Below are 19118 nucleotides of genomic sequence, written 5' to 3' on the forward strand. Positions count from 1 at the left end.
TCACTATATATAGGAGGAGACGGATGAGGGTGCCCACCCTTAGGGTTTCCCACCCTAAGGGTGCGACAGCCCTTGATGGCCCTTGGGGCGGCGGCCAAGGGTGGAGGGAGTGGCGCCCTAGGCTGGGCTAGCCCACCACACCTAGGGTTAGCCCACCTCCCCTCCTCTTGCGCCTTGGGCTACTGGTGGTGGCGCACCAGCCCACATATGGGTGGTTCCCATCCACCTTTTGGCCCATATACCCCTTCGGGGCTGGTGGCCCTTGCCGGTGGACCCCCGAAACCCTTTCGGTGGACCCGGTACATTACCGGTGTCGCCCGAAACACTTCCAGTGACCGATTCCTCACTTCTTATATATAAATCTTTACCTTCGGACCATTCCGGAACTCCTCGTGACGTGTGGGATCTCATCCGAGACTCTGAACTACCTTCGGTAACCACGTGCACTATTCCCTTATAACCCTAGCATCATCGAACCTTAAGTGTGTAGACCCTACGGGTTCGGGAAGCATGCAGACATGACCGAGACACCTCTCCGGTCAATAACCAACAGCGGGGTCTGGATATCCATGTTGATTCCCACATGTTCCTCGATGATCTCATCGGATGAACCACGATGTCGGGGATTCGATCAATCCCGTATGCAATTTCCTTTGTCTACGGTATGATACTTGCCCGAGGTTCGATTGTCGGTATCCCTATACCTTGTTCAATCTCGTTACCGGCAAGTCTCTTTACTCGTTCCGTAACACATCATCCCATGGCTAACTCCTTAGTCACACTGAGCTCAATATGGTGATGGATTACCGAGTGGGCCCAAAGATACCTCTCCGTCACTCGGAGCGACAAATCCGAGTCTCGATTCATACAACCCAACAGATACTTTCGGAGATACCTATAGTGCACCTTTATAATCACCCAGTTACGTTGTGACGTTTGATACACCCAAAGCACTCCTACGATATCCAGGAGTTGCACAATCTCATGGTCTAAGGAAATGATACTTGACATTTGAAAAGCTTTAGCACACGAACAATACGATCTAGTGCCATGCTTAGGATTGGTTCTTGTCCATCACATCATTCCCCAATGATGTGATCCGGTTATAAATGACATACAATGTCCATGATCAGGAAACCATGATCATCTATTGATCAACGAGCTAGCCAACTAGAGGCTCATAGGGACACATTGTGATCTATATACTCACACATGTATTACAGTTTTCGGTTAATACAATTATAGGATGAGTAATAGAAAATTATAATGAACTAGGAAATATAATAATGAACATTTTATTATTGCCTCTAGGTCATCTTTCCAACAGTCTCCCACTTGCACTAGAGTCAATAATCTAGTTACATTGTGATGAATCGAACACACATAGAGTTCTGGTGTTGATCATGCTTCGCTCGTGGAAGAGGTTTAGTCAACGGATGTGCAACATTCAGATCCGTGTGTACTTTACAAATATCTATATCTCCATCCTAGATGTATCCACGAATGGAGTTGAAGCGGCACTTGATGTGCTTGGTCTTCTTGTGAAACCTGGGCTCCTTTGCAATGGCAATAGCTCCAGTGTTGTCACAGAACAGAGTCATCAGGCCTGACGCACTCGAAATCACTCCTAGGTCGGCGATGAACTCCTCCATGCAGACTCCTTCATGTGTTGCTTCCGAAGCAGCTATGTACTCCGCTTCACATGTAGATGTCGCCACGATGCTTTGCTTGCAACTGCACCAGCTAACTGCCCCATTATTCAAAATATACACATATCCGGTTTGTGACTTGGAGTCATCTGGATCTGTGTTGAAGCTAGCATCAATGTAACCCTTTACGACGAGCTCTTCGGCACCTCCGTAAACGAGAAACATATCTTTAGTCCTTTTCAGGTACTTAAGGATGTTCTTGACCGCTTTCTAGTGATCCACTCCTGAATCACTCTGGTACCTCCCTACCAAACTTATGGCAAGGTTCACATCAGGTCTGGTACACAGCATGGCATACATGATAGAGCCTATGGATGAAGCATAAGGGCGGTACTCATCTTTTCTCTATCTTCTACCGTGGTCGGGCGTTGAGTCGTACTCAACCTCACACCTTGTAATACACGCAAGAACCCCTTCTTAGCCTTATCCATATTGAATTTCTTCAATATCTTGTCAAGGTATGTGCTTTGTGAAAGACCTATGAGGCATCTCGATCTATCTCTATAGATCTTGATGCCTAATATGTAAGCAACTTCTCCAAGGTCCTTCATTGAAAAACTCTTATTCAAATAGGCCTTGATGCTTTCCAATAGTTCTATATCATTTCCCATCAACAATATGTCATCCACATATAATATGAGAAATGCTACAGAGCTCCCACTCACTTTCTTGTAAATACATGCTTCTTCATAAGTCTATAAAAACCCAAACGCTTTGATCACCTCATCAAAGCGAATGTTCCAACTCCAAGATGCTTGCACTAGCCCATAGATGGAGGCTCGAGATTGCATACCTTGTTAGCGTTGCTAGGATCAACGAAACCTTCCGGCTATATCATATATAATTCTTCTTTAAGAAAGCCGTTCAGGAATGCCATTTTGACGTCCATTTGCCAGATTTCATAATCATAAAATGCGGCAATTTCTAACATGATTTGGACCGACTTCAGCATCATTACGGGTGAGAAGGTCTCATCGTAGTCAATCCCTTCAACTTGTTGATAACCCTTAACGACAAGTCGAGCCTTTATAGAAGGTCACATCACCATCCGCGTCAGTCTTCTTCTTAAAAATCCATTTATTTTCTATGGCCCGCCGATCATCGGGCAAGTCCACCAAAGTCCATACTTTTTTCTCATACATGGATTCTATCTCGGATTTCATGGCCTCAAGCCATTTGTTGGAATCCGGGCCCGCCATTGTTTCTTCATAGTTCGAAGGTTCACTGTTGTCCAACAACATGATTTCCATGACAGGGTTCCCGTACCACTTTGGTGCGGAACGTACCCTTGTGGACCTTCAAGGTTCAATAGCAACTTGATCCGAAGTTTCATGATCATCATCACTAACTTCTTCTCTAGCCGGTGCAGGTGCCTCAGAAACATTTTCTTGTGCTGTGGTACTCTCTGGTTCGAGAGGAGGTACAATTACCTCATCAAGTTCTATTTTCCTCCCACTTACTTCTTTCGAGAGAAACTCTTTCTCCAGAAAGGATCCGTTCTTGTCAACTAAGACTTTGCCTTTGGACCTAAGATAGAAGGTATACCCAATAGTTTCCTTAGGGTATCCTATGAAGATGCATTTTTCCGCTTTGGGTTCGAGCTTCTGTGGTTGAAGTTTCTTCACATAAGCATCGCAACCCCAAACTTTCAGAAACGACAGCTTAGGTTTCTTGCCAAACCATAATTCAAACAGTGTCGTCTCAACGGATTTAGACGGTGCCCTATTTAAAGTGAATGCGGCAGTTTCCAATGCATATCCCCAAAATGATAGCGGTAAATTGGTAGGAGACATCATAGATCGCCCCATATCCAATAAAGTGTGATTACGATGTTCAGACACACTGTTACGTTGGAGTGTGCCAGGCGGCATGAGTTGTGAAACAATTCCACATTTCCTTAGGTGTGTGCCAAACTCGTGACTCAAATATTCTCCTCCACGATCAAATCATAAAAACTTTATTTTCTTGTCACGTTGATTCTCCACCTCACTCTAAAATTCCTTGAACTTTTCAAAGGTTTCAGACTTGTGCTTCATTAAGTAGAGATACCCATATCTACTCAAATCATTAGTGGGGGTGAGAACATAACGATAGCCACCGCGAGCTTCAACGCTCATTGGACCGCATACATCAGTATGTATTATTTCCAACAAGTTGGTTGCTCGCTCCATTGTTCCGGAGAAAGGAGTCTTGGTCATCTTGCCCATGAGGCACGGTTCGCATGTGTCAAATGATTCAAAATCAAGTGACTCCAAAAGTTCATCTGTATGGAGCTTCTTCATGCGCTTTACGCCGATATGACCAAGGCGGTAGTGCCACAAGTACCTGGGACTATCATCATCAACCTTACATCTTTTGGTACTCACACTATGAATATGTGTAACATCTCGATCGAGATTCATCAGGAATAAACCATTGACCAGCAGGGCATGACCATAAAACATACCACTCATATAAATAGAAAAACCATTATTCTCAGATTTAAATGAGTAGCCATCTTGCATCAAGCGAGATCCCGATACAATGTTCATGCTCAAAGTTGGTACTAAATAACAATTATTAAGGTTTAAAACTAATCCCGAAGGTAGATGTAGAGGTATCGTGCTGACGGCAATCACATCGACCTTGGAACCATTCCCGACGCGCATCGTCCCCTCGTCCTTAGCCAGGTGATACGTCCATTTTGCATCATGCTTTTATGTTGATATTTATCGCTTTATGGGCTGTTATTACACTTCACGGTACAATACTTATGCCTTTTCTCTCTTATTTTACAAGGTTTACATGAAGAGGGAGAATGCCGGCAGCTGGAATTCTGGCCTGAAAAAGGAGCAAGTTTGAGATACCTAATGTGCGCAACTCCAAAAGCCGTGAAAATCAACGAGGAATTATTTTGGAATTTATCAAAAATACTGGATGGAAGAAGGACGAGAGGGGAGCCACCAGGAGGCCACAAGCCTAGGGGGCTTGTGGGCCCCCTGTTGCCCCTCTGGCCCCATCTTTTGCTATAAGGAGGGTTTCGTTCCAGAAAAAACCAGGAGGAGGCTTTCGGGAGGAATCTCCGCCGCCACGAGGCGAAACTTGAGCAGAACCAATCTAGAGCTCCGACACGGTCGTCCTGCCGGGGAAACTTCCCTCCCGGAGGGGGAAATCATAGCCATCGTCATCACCAACACTCCTCTCATCGGAGGGGACTCATCACCACCAACATCTTCAGCAGCACCATCTCATCTCCAAACCCTAGTTCATCTCTTGTAACCAATCTCCGTCTCGCGACTCCGATTGGTACTTGTAAGGTTGCTAGTAGTGTTAATTACTCTTTGTAGTTGATGCTAGTTGGATTACTCGATGGAAGATTATATGTTCAGATCCTTGATGCTATTCAATACCTCTCTGGTCATGAACATAACTATGCTTTGTGAGTAGTCACTTTTGTTCCTGAGGACATGGGATAAGTCTTGCTATAAGTAGTCATGTGAATTTGGTATTCGTTCGATATTTTGATGCGTTGTATGTTGTTTTTCCTCTAGTGGTGTTATGTGAATGTTGACTACATAACACTTCACCATTATTTGGGCCTAGAGGAAGGCATTGGGAAGTAATAAGTAGATGATGGGTTGCTAGAGTGACAGAAGCTTAAACCCTAGTTTATGCGTTGCTTCGTAAGGGGCTGATTTGGATCCACTAGTTTAATGCTATGGTTAGACTTTGTCTTAATTCTTCTTTCATAGTTGCGGATGCTTGCGACAGGGGTTAATCATAAGTGGGATGTTTGTCCAAGTAAGGGCAGCACCCAAGCACCGGTCCACCCTGATACGTCTCCAATGTATCTATAATTTTTGATGGTTCCATGCTATTATCTTGTCAACTTTGGATGTTTTATATGCATGAATATGCTATTTTATATATTTTTTGGGACTAACCTATTAACTTAGTGCCAAGTGCGAGTTTCTGTTTTTTTCGTGTATTTGGCCCATTTTCAGAGGGAGTCCAAATGAAATGAAACTTTACGATGATTTTTTGGACCAAAAGAAACCCCCGAAGCTTTGGGAGAAGGCCAGATGGGCCACGAGGGAGTCACAAGCCCTCACGCCGCAACCCCCCCGGTGGTGGCGCGCAGGCTTGTGACCTCCTCGTGGGCCCAACTGACGTAATTCCACCGCCATAAATTCCTACAAATTCAGAAACCCCCAAAAAGAGACCTAGATCGGGAGTTCCGCCGCCGCAAGCCTCTGTAGCCACCAAAAACCAATCTCGAGCCCGTTCCGGCACCCTGCCGGAGGGGGATCCATCTCCGGTGGCCATCTTCATCATCCCGGCGATCTCCATGACGAGGAGGGAGTAGTTCTCCCTCAGGGATGAGGGTATGTACCAGTAGCTATGTGTTTGATCTCTCTCTCTCTCGTGTTCTTGAGATGTCTTGATCTCGATGTACCATGGGCTTTGCTACTATAGTTGGATCTTATGATGTTCTTCCCCCTCTCCCTCTTGTAATCAATTGAGTTTCCCCTTTGGAGTTATCTTATCGGATTGAGTCTTTGAGAACACTTGATGTATGTCTTGCACGTGTCTATCTGTTGTGATCAACTTGCGGGTTTGTGACAATTGGGAACCTATGCATATGGGTTGGCACACGTGGATTCATGTGAGTACTTGATGTATGTTTTGGTGATCAACTTGCGGGTTCGTGACATTGGGAACCTATGCACAGGGGTTGGCACACGTTTTGACTCTCTGGTAGAAACTTTGGGGCACTCTTTGAAGTTCTATGTGTTGGTTGAATAGATGATTCTGAGATTATGTGATGCATATCGTATAATCATGCCCACAGATACTTGAGGTGACAATGGAGTATCTAGGTGACATTAGGGTCTTGGTTGATATGTATCTTAAGGTGTTATTCTAGTACGAACTCTGGAATAGATCGATCGGAAAGAATAACTTTGTGGTGGTTTCGTACCCGATAATAATCTCTTCGTTTGTTCCCCGCTATTAGTGACTTTGGAGTGACTCTTTGTTGCATGTTGAGGGCTAGTTATATGATCCAATTATGTTATCATTGTTGAGAGAACTTCACTAGTGAAAGTATGAACCCTAGGCCTTGTTTCCACGCATTGCAATACCGTTCGTGCTCACTTTTGTTACTAGTTACCTTGCTGTTTTTGTGATTCCATATTACAAAAACCTATATCTACCATCCAAATTGCACTTGTATCACCATCTCTTCACCGAACTAGTGCACCTATACAACTTACCATTGTATTAGGTGTGTTGGGGACACAAGAGACCCTTTGTTATTTGGTTGCAGGGTTGCTTGAGAGAGACCATCTTCATCCTACGCCTCCTGCGGATTGATAAACCTTAGGTCACCCACTTGAGGGAAAAAATGCTACTGTCCTACAACCCTCTGCACTTGGAGGCCCAACAACGTCTACAAGGAGAAGGTTGCGTAGTAGACATCACACCCACATATGAAACTATCAAAGTAGCGAACGTGAATCATATGAACATGATGAAAACTAGCTTGACAGAAACTCCCATGTGTCCTCGGGAGCGCTTTACCTCCTATAAGAGTTTGTCCAGGCTTGTCCCTTGCTACAAAAGGGATTGGGCCATCTTGCTGCACCTTTGTTACTATTGTTACTTGCTACTTGCTACGAATCATCTTACCACACAACTATTTGTTACCGATAATTTCAGTGCTTGCAGAGAATACCTTGCTGAAAACCACTTGTCAAATCCTTCTGCTCCTCGTTGGGTTTGACACTCTTACTTATCGAAAGGACTACGATAGATCCCCTACACTTGTGGGTCATCAAGACTCTTTTCTGGCGCCGTTGCCGGGGAGTGAAGCGCCTTTGGTAAGTGGAATTTGGTAAGGAAATATTTATATTGTGTGCTGAAATTTATTGTCACTTGTCACTATGGAAACTAATCCTTTGAGGAGCTTGTTCGGGGTATCTTCACCTCGAACGGAAGCACAAGGAGTTGCTCCTCAACCTGCTGGACCTACTGAAAATACTTGTTATGAAATTCCTTCGGGTATGCTAGAGAAACTGTTGGCTAATCCTTTTACACGAGATGGAACATCACATCCCGACTTGCATCTAATCTATGTAGATGAAGTTTGTGGTTTATTTAAGCTTTCTGGTTTGCCCGAGGATGAGGTCAAGAAGAAGGTCTTTCCCTTATCTTTGGGGGATAAAGCATTGACATGGTATAGGCTATGTGATGATACTCGATCATGAACTACAACCGATTGAAATTGGAATTTCATCAAAAGTTTTGTCCTATGCATTTGGTACATCGTGATCGGAATTATATCTATATTTTTGGCCTCGTGATAGAGAAAGTATCGCTCAAGCTTGGGGGAGGCTTAAATCAATGTTATATTCATGCCCCAACCATGAGCTCTCGAGAGAAATTATCATTCAGAACTTTTATGCTCGGCTTTCTCATGATAATCGCACCATGCTTGACACTTCTTGCACCGGTTCTTTTATGAATAGAGATATTGACTTCAAATGGAATTTATTGGGAAGAATTAAACGCAACTCTAAAGATTGGAAGTTTGATGAAGGTAAGGAGTTAGGTATGAATCTTAAGTTCGATTGCGTTAAATCCTTTGTTGAAACAAATACTTTTTGTGATTTTAGCGCTAAATATGGACTTGACTCTGAGATAGTAGCTTCATTGTGTGAATCATTTGCTGCTCATATTGATCTCCCTAAAGAGAAGTGGTTTAAATATCATCCTCCCTTAGAAGTCAATGTAGTTAAACCCAATCCAGTTGAAGAGAAAGCCATTGCTTATAATGATCCTATTGTTCCTAGTGCTTACATTGAGAAACCACCTTTCCCTATTAGAATAAAGGATCATTCTAAAGCTTCAACTGTGATACGTAGGGGCTACATTAGAACACCTACACACCCAGAGAAAATTAGAGTTGAACCTAGCATTGCTATTATCAAAGATCTCCTGTCCGACAATGTTGATGGCCATGATATTCACTTCTGTGAAGATGCTGCTAGAATTGCTAAACCTCATGCTAGAGACAAACATAGGCCTGTTGTTGGCAAGCCTGTTGTTTCTATCAAGATAGGAGATCATTGTTATCATGGTTTATGTGACGTGGGTGCTAGTGTTAGTGCAATACCTCAATCTTTATATGATGAAATTAAAGACGAGATTGCACCTGTTGAGATGGAACCTATTGATGTCACTATTCAGCTTGCCAATAGAGATACTATCTGCCCTATGGGAATTGTTAGAGATGTTGAAGTCTTGTGTGGTAAAACTAAGTATCCTGTTGATTTCCTCGTTCTTGCTACCACACAAGATAGCTTTTGTCCCATCATATTTGGCAGACCTTTCCTCAATACTGTCAATGCTCATATTGACTGTGAGATGCAAACTGTCAATGTTGGCTTTGAAGGTGTGTCACATGAGTTCAATTTCTCCAAGTTTGGTAGACAGCCTCATGAAAAAGAGTTGTCTAGTAAAGATGAAATTATTGCCCTAGCTTCTATTGTTGTGCCTCCTACTGATCCTTTAGAGCAATACTTTCTTGAGCATGAAAATGATATGCATATGGATGAAATTAATGAGATAGATAGAGTTATCTTTGAACAACATCCTATCCTTAAGAATAATTTGCGTGTTGAACTGCTTGGAGATCCACCCCCACCAAAGGGTGATCCTGTGTTTGAACTTAAGCAGTTATCTAATACTCTTAAGTATGCTTATCGTGATGAAAAAGAGATATATCCTGTTATTATTAGTGCTAGCCTTTCAGAGCATGAAGAAAAGAAATTATTGAAAACTCTCAGGAAGCACCGTGCTGCTATTGGATATACTCTTGATGATCTTAAGGGCATTAGTCCCACTCTATGCTAGCACAAAATTAAAACCGATCCTGATTCCAAACCAGTTGCTGATCTTCAACGGAGATTAAATCCTAAGATGAAAGATGTACTAAGAAAAGAAATAGTAAAGCTCCTGGAAGCAGGTATTATCTATCATGTTGCTCATAGTGACTGGGTAAGCCCGGTGCATTGCGTCCCTAAGAAGGGAGGTATTACCGTTGTCCCTAATGATAAAGATGAATTGATCCCACAGAGGATTATTACTGGCTATAGGATGGTGATTGATTTTAGGAAATTGAATAAAGCCACTAGGAAAGATCATTACCCTTTGCCTTTTATCGACCAAATGCTAGAAAGACTGTCTAAACACACACACTTCTGCTTTCTAGATGGTTATTCTGGTTTCTCCCAAATACCTGTTGCACAATCTGATCAGGAGAAAACCACTTTTACTTGCCCTTTCGGTACCTTTGCTTACAGACGTATGCCTTTTGGCTTATGTAATGCACCTGCTACCTTTCAAAGATGTATGATGGCTATACTCTCTGACTTTTGTGAAAAGATTGTTGAGGTTTTCATGGATGACTTCTCCGTTTATGGGTCTTCTTTTGATGATTGCCTCAGCAACCTTGATCGAGTTTTGCAAAGATGTAAAGATACTGACCTTGTCTTGAATTAGGAGAAGTGCCACTTTATGGTTAATGAAGGCATCATATTAGGACATCAAATTTCTGAAAGAGGTATTGAAGTCAATAAGGCTAAGGTTGATGCGATCGAGAAAATGCCATGCCCTACAGATATCAAAGGTATAAGAAGTTTCCTTGGTCATGCTGGTTTCTATAGAAGGTTCATTAAGGACTTTTCTAAGATTTCTAGGTCTCTTACCAATCTCTTGCAAAAGGATATTCCTTTTGTTTTTGACGATGATTGTGAGGAAGCCTTCGAAATACTTAAAAAGGCCTTGATAACTGCGCCTATTGTTCAACCACCTGATTGGAACTTACCTTTTGAAATCATGTGTGATGCTAGTGATTATGGTGTTGGTGATGTTCTAGGACAAAGAGTTGATAAGAAGTTGAATGTTATTCATTATGCTAGTAAAACTCTAAATGGTGCCCAAAGAAACTATGCTACTATTGAAAAGGAATTTTTAGCAGTCGTGTTTGCATGTGAAAAGTTCAGATCTTATATTGTTGATTCCAAGGTTACTATTCACACTGATCATGCTGCTATTAAGTACCTCATGGAAAAGAAAGATGCTAAACCTAGACTTATCATATGGGTTCTCTTGCTACAAGAATTTGATTTGCATGTTGTTGATAGGAAGGGTGCTGAGAACCCCGTAGCAGATAACTTGCCTAGGTTGGAGAATGTTCTTGATGACCCACAACCTATTGATGATAGCTTTCCTAATGAGCAACTGAATGTCATCAATGCTTCATGTAGTACACCGTGGTATGCTGATTATGCAAATCATATCGTTTCCAAATATATACCACCTAGTTTCACATACCAGCAAAAGAAGAAATTCTTGTTTGGTTTGAGACATTACTTTTGGGATGAGACATTGTGTACCTGAGCATGAACATGGACAGATCCTACAAAAGTGTCACTCCGCGGCTTATGAAGGACACCATGCGGGAGATAGAACTGCACACAAGGTATTGCAATCAGGTTTCTATTGGCCTAATCTCTTCAAGGATGCCCGTAAGTTTGTCTTGTCCTGTGATGAATGTCAAAGAATAGGTAATATCAGTAAACGTCAGGAAATGCCTATGAATTATTCACTTGTCATTGAACCATTTGATGTTTGGGGTTTTGATTATATGGGACCTTTTCCAAAATCCAACGGGTATACTCATATCCTAGTTGCTGTTGATCACGTTACTAAGTGGGTAGAAGTTATCCCAACTAGTAGTGCTGATCACAACACCTCTATCATGATGCTTAAAGAAGTTATTTTCCCTAGATTTGGAGTCCCTAGATATCTAATGACTGATGCTGGTTCACATTTCATTCATGGTGCTTTCTGTAAAATGCTTGCTAAGTATGATGTCAACCATAGAGTTGCATCTCCCTATCATCCTCAGTCCAGTGGTCAAGTAGAGCTAAGTAATAGAGAGATTAAACTAATTCCGCAAAAGATTGTTAATAGGTCTAGAAAGAATTGGTCTAAGAAGCTTGATGATGCACTGTGGGCTTATAGAACTGCTTATAAGAATCCCATGGGCATGTGTCCGTACAAAATGGTTTACGGTAAAGCATGTCATTTACCTCTTGAGCTAGATCATAAGGCTTATTGGGGAATCAAAGAGCTCAACTTTGATTTCAAACTTGCTGGTGAGAAGCGGTTATTTGATATTAGCTCACTTGATGAATGGAGAGCTCAGGCATATGAAAATGCCAAGTTGTTCAAAGAAAAAAGTTAAGAGGTGGCATGATAAAAGGATACAAAAACGTGAGTTCAATGTAGGTGATTATGTATTGCTATATAATTCTCGTTTAAGATTTTTTGCAGGCAAGCTTCTCTCTAAATGGGAACGTCCTTACATTGTTGAGGAAGTATATCATTCCGGTGCCATCAAGATCAACAACACGGAAGGTAATTTTCCGAGAGTGGTAAATGGGCAAAGAATCAAGCATTATATCTCAGGTACTCCCATAAATGTTGAAAGGAATATTATTAATACCATAACTCCGGAGGAGTACATAAGGGATATTTATCAGCCTGTTTCAGACTTCGAAAATGAAGAGGTATGTGATTCGTTAAGTACACCGACTCCAAAACTTTTCGAGTAGGATTTTTTCTTCGTTTTGGAATTTTTAGAGAATTAGAAAAATTTAAAGTAGTCTGGAAAGCGCACGAGGAGGCGACAAGCCTGCTAGGCGCGGCCTACCCCCCTAGCTGCGCCTAGGGGGCTTGTGGGCACCTCGTGTGCCTCCCGGACTCTGTTTTCTTGCGGAGTACTCCTTCTGGTCGGAAAAAATCATTATATATTCTCCCAAAAGGTCTTACCCTCGTATCACGTAATTATCCTCTGCTTTCGTTTCGAGCCTGTTTTTGCCGCAGATTTAGGGAAAGATGTCTTCTCAAGATTCAGAGGGGGAGAGATATGTGGCCGATTACCTTGCGAACCCCAAGGTCTATGGGGACTTGGATCATTATGGTTCGACCACTCATGAGGAAGAAGATTATGATCCCAAGGGGAAGGAAGGAACAAGTTCCGATGAAGAGGAGGCTACTCTACCCCAACCTGGAGACACACATGTGCAGTTCAAGAAGTCGAGCCTCCCTAACTCAAGGAAGAAGCCTAAGATTTTGTTTATCCCTTCTCTTCTTTTGCAGGAGAGTAAGCAAGAATTATGCCAAAAGGTGTTGAGGCTTGAAGAGGAAATTAACAATCTGAAGGAGCAGAATTTTGTGCTCAAGAGGAAATTAAACAAGTTCAAGACCTCTGCAACAACTCCACCACCATCACCTTCGAAGGAAGACAACTAAGAACGAGTATGGGCAACCCCCTTGGCTTGTGCCAAGCCTGGGGGAGTTGCCCCGGTATCGTATCACCATCACATCTTTTGCCTTTACCTTTTCTTAGTCCGATCCTTTTTGGTTTTATCTTTCTCTAGTAGAATAAAGTCCTTAGTGTTCTAGGCTTGAGTTTTGCTCTGTGCTACCCCCAATGTATTCGAGGTCGTGAGTCAGATAATAAAGAGTGTTTTAGTTAAGGGCCTTGCTTCATGCCTTGATCTAATGAAAAGAATGATAAAAGAACAAAAGCATGAAAGATCATGTAATGATCTTATGGGAAGTGATGGCTTCACATATAAAAATAATGTTGATTGAAACTTGTTGTGGGTGGACAAACGTAGACCTTGGTCACTGTTGCAATTAATAGGCAGTAATAAAGAAGGAGAGGTTCACATATAAATATATCATCTTGGGCACCATCTATGATTGTGAACATTCACTAAACTATTACATGCTTAAAAGTAGATGTTGGACAAGGAAGACAACATAATGAATTATGTTTGCTTGGTTCCGAACAATGTTATATGACTAGAGATCCCTTAGCATGTGACGATTGCTTCCACCTCATATCAGCCAAAACTTCCACACCAAGTAGAGATACTACTTGTGCATCCATAAACCTTCAACCCAGTTTTGCCATGCGAGTCCACCATACCTACCTATGGATTGAAGAAGATCCCTTAAGTAAGTTGTCATCGGTGCAAGCAATAAAAATTGCTCCCTAATTATGTATGATCTATTAGTGTGTGGAAAATAAGCTTTGTACGAACCTGTGATGAGGAAGACATAAAAGCGACGGACTGCATAATAAAGTTGTTTATCACAGGAGGCAATATAAAGTGACGTTCCTTCACACTAAGAGGTCACACATCCAAACCTCAAAAGCGCATGACAACCTCTGCTTCCCTCTACGAAGGGCCTATCTTGTACCTTTACTTTTTTTCCTTAAAAGAGTCATGGTGATCGACACCAATTCCTTATTTCGCCTTTATCTTGGCTAACGTCATGTGTTAGGGAAAGATCTATATTCATATGTCAACTTGGAAGTAAGTATTCATGAATTATTATTGTTGACATTACCCTTGAGGTAAGTAATTGGGAGGCAAAACTATAAGCCCCTATATTTCTCTGTGTCCAACTGAAACTTTGATCTCATGAGTACCACGTGAGTTTTAGCAATTGTAGGAGACGAAAGGATGATTGAGTATGTGGATTTGCTTTACAAGCTCTTATTTGACTCTTTCCGATGTTATGATAAATTGCAATTGCTTCAATAACTAAGGCTATTGGTTGTTAATTCTCAATAAGTTTCTTGATCTACACTTTACTTTGTGAATCAATTGTCACTTTAGCATAAGAGATTCTATGGTATTATTGCCATTCTGATTATGATCATGATGCGTGCATGTCCGTATTTTGTTTTGTCGACACCTGTATCTCTAAACATGTGGGCATGTTTATTGACCTTGGTTTCCGCTTGAGGACAAGCGAAGCCTAAGCCTCGGGGAGTTGATACGTCCATTTTGCATCATGCTTTTATGTTGATATTTATAGCTTTATGGGCCATTATTACACTTCACGATACAATACTTATGTCTTTTCTCTCTTATTTTACAAGGTTTACATGAAGAGGGAGAATGCCGGCAGATGGAATTCTGGCCTAAAAAAGGAGCAACTTTGAGATACATATTCTGCGCAACTCTAAAAGCCGTGAAAATCAACGAGGAATTATTTTGGAATTTATAAAAAATACTGGGCGGAAGAAGTACCATATGGGAGCCACCAGGAGGCCACAAGCCTACTAGGCGCCGCCTACCCCCTGGTCGTGCCTAGGGGGCTTGTGGGCCCCCTGATGCCCCTCTGGCCCCCATCTTTTGCTATAAGGAGGGTTTTGTTCGAGAAAAAATCAGGAGGAGGCTTTCGGGAGGAATCGCCGCCGCCTCGAGGCGGAACTTGAGAAGAACCAATCTAGAGCTCCGGCAAGGTCGTCCTGCCGGGGAAACTTGCCTCCTAGAGGGGGAATCGTCGCCATCGTCATCACCAACACTCCTCTCATCGGAGGGGACTCATCACCACCAACATCTTCATCAGCACCATCTCATCTCCAAACCCTAGTTCATCTCTTGTAACCAATCTCCGTCTCGCGACTCCGATTGGTATTTGTAAGGTTGCTAGTAGTGTTAATTACTCTTTGTAGTTGATGCTAGTTGGATTACTCGGTGGAAGATTATATGTTCAGATCCTTGATGCTATTAAATACCTCTCTGGTCATGAACATAATTATGCTTTGTGAGTAGTCACTTTTGTTCCTGAGGACATGGGATAAGTCTTGCTATAAGTAGTCATGTGAATTTGGTATTCGTTCGATATTTTGATGCGTTGTATGTTGTTTTTCCTCTAGTGGTGTTATGTGAACATCGACTACATAACACTTCACCATTATTTGGGCCTAGAGGAAGGAATTGCGAAGTAGTAAGTAGATGATGGGTTGCTAGAGTGACAGAAGCTTAAACCCTAGTTTATGCGTTGCTTCGTAAGGGGCTAATTTGGATCCACTAGTTTAATGCTATGGTTAGATTTTGTCTTAATTCTTCTTTCGTAGTTGCGGATGCTTGCGAGTAGGGTTAATCATAAGTGGGATGTTTTTCCAAGTAAGGGGAGCACCCAAGCACTGGTCCACCCACATATCAAACTATCAAAGTAGCGAACGTGAATCATATGAACATGATGAAAACTAGCTTGACAGAAACTCCCATGTGTCCTCGGGAGCGCTTTACCTCCTATAAGAGTTTGTCCAGGCTTGTCCCTTGCTACAAAAGGGATTGGGCCATCTTGCTGCACCTTTGTTAGTATTGTTACTTGCTACTTGCTACGAATCATCTTACCACACAACTATCTGTTTCCGATAATTTCAGTGCTTGCACAGAATACCTTGCTGAAAACCACTTGTCAGATCCTTCTGCTCCTCGTTTGGCTCGACACTCTTACTTATCGAAAGGACTATGATACCCCCTACACTTGTGGGTCATCACCAGCCTACGCTTGTTCTGCAGTTCCTGCTTAGAGTTGCAGACGTGAGGAACAACACCGGTATCAAATACCCAGGAGCTACTACGAGCGCTGGTAAGGTACACATCAATAACAAGTATATCACATATACCTTTGACATTGCCGACCTTCTTGTCCGCTAAGTACTTAGGGCAATTCCGTGTCGAGTGACCGGTTCCCTTGTAGTAATAGCACTCAGTCTCAGGCTTGGGTTCTTTCTTTGTCTTCTTCCCGGCAACTAGTTTACCGGGCGCGACAACTGCTTTGCCGTCTTTCTTGAAGCTTTTCTTACCCTTGCCCTTCTTGAAACAGGTGGTCTTATTGACCATCAACACTTGATGCTCTTTCTTGTTTTCTACCTCCACAGATTTCAGCATTGAATACAACTCGGGAATAGTCTTTTCCATCCCTTGCATGTTGTAATTCCTCACAAAGCCTTTATAGCTAGGTGGAAGTGACTGGAGGATTCTATCAATGACCGCATCATCCGAAAGTTCAACTCCGAGCTGAGTTAAGCGGTTGTGTAACCTAGACATTCTGAGTATGTGCTCACTGACAGAACTATTCTCCCCCATCTTACAACTAAATAACTTGTCGGAGACTTCATATATCTCGACCCCGGCATGAGCTTGAAAAACAAGTTTCAGCTCCTCGAACATCTCATATGCTCCGTGTTGCTCAAAACGCCTTTGGATCCCCGGTTCTAAACTGTAAAGCATGCTGCACTGAACGAGAGAGTAGTCATCACTCCGTGACTGCCAGGCATTCCTAGCGTCCTGGTCTACCGCGGGAACGGGAGGTTCACCTAGCGGTGCATTAAGGACTTATGCCTTCTTGGAAGCAGTGAGGATGAGCTTTAAGTTACGAGCCCAATCCGCATAGTTGCTCCCATCGTCTTTCAGCTTGGTTTTTTCTAGGAATGCGTTGAAGTTGAATGAGGCATTTGCGTTGGCCATTGGATGTACAATATTTGTAAAGAAAATTTTAGACTAAGTTCATGATAAGTAAGTTCATCTAATCAAATTACTAATGAACTCCCACTTAGATCGACATCCCTCTAGTCATCCAAGTGTTACATGATCCACGTCGACTAGCCCGTGTCTGATCATCACGTACGGACTAGTCATCGATGGTGAGCATCTCCATGCTGATCGTATCAACCATACGACTCATGTTCGAGCTTTCGGTCTCCCGTATTCAAGGCCTTGTCTATACATGCTAGGCTCGTCGAGTCAACCTAAGTGTTTTGCGTGTGTAAACTGGCTTACACCCGTTGTATGCAAACGTTACAATCTATCACACTCGATCATCACATGGTGCTTCGAGACAACGATCCTTCGCAACGGTGCACACTTAGGGGAATACATATCTCGAAATTTTAATGAGGGATCATCTTATCTTTGCTACCGTCGTTCTAAGCAATAAGATGAAAAACATGATAAACATCACATGCAATCATATAGTGACATGATATGGCCAATATCATCTTGCTCCTTTGATCTCCATCTTCGGGGCACCATGATCATCATTGTCACCGGCATGACACCATGATCTCCATCATCATGATATCCATCATCATGATCATTGTCATGCCAACTATTACTTCTACTACTATAGCTAACATTTAGCAATAAAGTAAAGTAACCACCTGGCATTGCATCTCATACAATATATTAAGACAACTCCTATGGCTCGTGCCGGTTGTCATACTCATCGACATGCAAGTCGTGAATCCTATTACAAGAACATGATCAATCTCATACATCACATATGTAACATCACATCCTTTTGGCCATATCACATCACATAGCATACCCTGCAAAAACAAGTTAGACGTCCTCTAATTGTTGTTGCAAGTTTTACGTGGCTGGTTAGGGTTTCTAGCAAGAACTCTTCCTACCTACGTGATAACCACAACATTGATACGACAATACAATTTACCCTTCATAAGGTCCCTCTTCATCGAACCCGATCCGACTAAAGTGGGAGATACATACACCCGCTAGCCACCTTATGCGCCAAGTGCATGTCAGTCGGTGGAACCAGTCTCACGTAAGCGTACGTGTAAGGTCGGTCCGGGCCGCTTAATCCCACGATGCCGCCAAATAAATATAAGACTAGTAACAACAAGCAAATTGACAAATCAGCGCCCACAACTTTTGTGTTCTACTCGTGCATAGAATCTATGCATAGAACCTTGGCTCGGATGCCACTGTTGGGGAACGTAGTAATTTCAAAAAAAAATCCTACGCCAAACAAGGATCTATCTATGGAGAAACCAGCAACGAGTGAAGTAGTAGAGCATCTTCATACCTTTGAAGATCGCTAAGCGAAAGCGTTGCTAGAACGGGGTTGATGGAGTCGTACTCGCAACGATTCAGATCACAGTGGATTCCGATCTATGCGCCGAACGTCGGCGCCTCCGCGTTCAACACACATGTAGCCCGATGACGTCTCCAATGCCTTGATCTATTAAGGAGGGAGGAGAGGTTGAGGGAGAGCTCCGGCAGCACGATGGCGTGGTGACGGTGGAGCTATGTGGCACTCCGACAGGGCTTCACCAAGCACTATGGAGGACGAGGAGGAGGAGGTGTAGGGCTGCGTCGAGAGAGAGAGAGAGAAAAGTTGTCTCAAATCAGCCCCAAAACTCTCACTGTATATAGGAGGAGAGGGAGGAGAGTGCCCACCCTTACGGTTTCCCACCCTAAGGGTGCGACAGCCCTAGATGGCCCTTGGGGCGGCGACCAAGGGTGGAGGGAGTGGCGCCCTACGATGGGCTAGCCCACCACGCCTAGGGTTAGCCCACCACCCCTCTTCTTGCGCCTTGGGCTGCTGGTGGTGGCGCACCAGCCCACATATGGACTGGTTCCCATCCACCTTTTGGGCCATATACCCCTTCGGGGCTGGTGGCCCTTGCCGGTGGACCCTCGGAACCCTTCCGGTGGTCCCGGTACATTACCGGTGTCG

Source organism: Hordeum vulgare, chromosome 3H (genome assembly GCF_904849725.1).
Source record: "Hordeum vulgare subsp. vulgare chromosome 3H, MorexV3_pseudomolecules_assembly, whole genome shotgun sequence".
Classification (NCBI taxonomy): Eukaryota; Viridiplantae; Streptophyta; class Magnoliopsida; order Poales; family Poaceae; genus Hordeum; species Hordeum vulgare.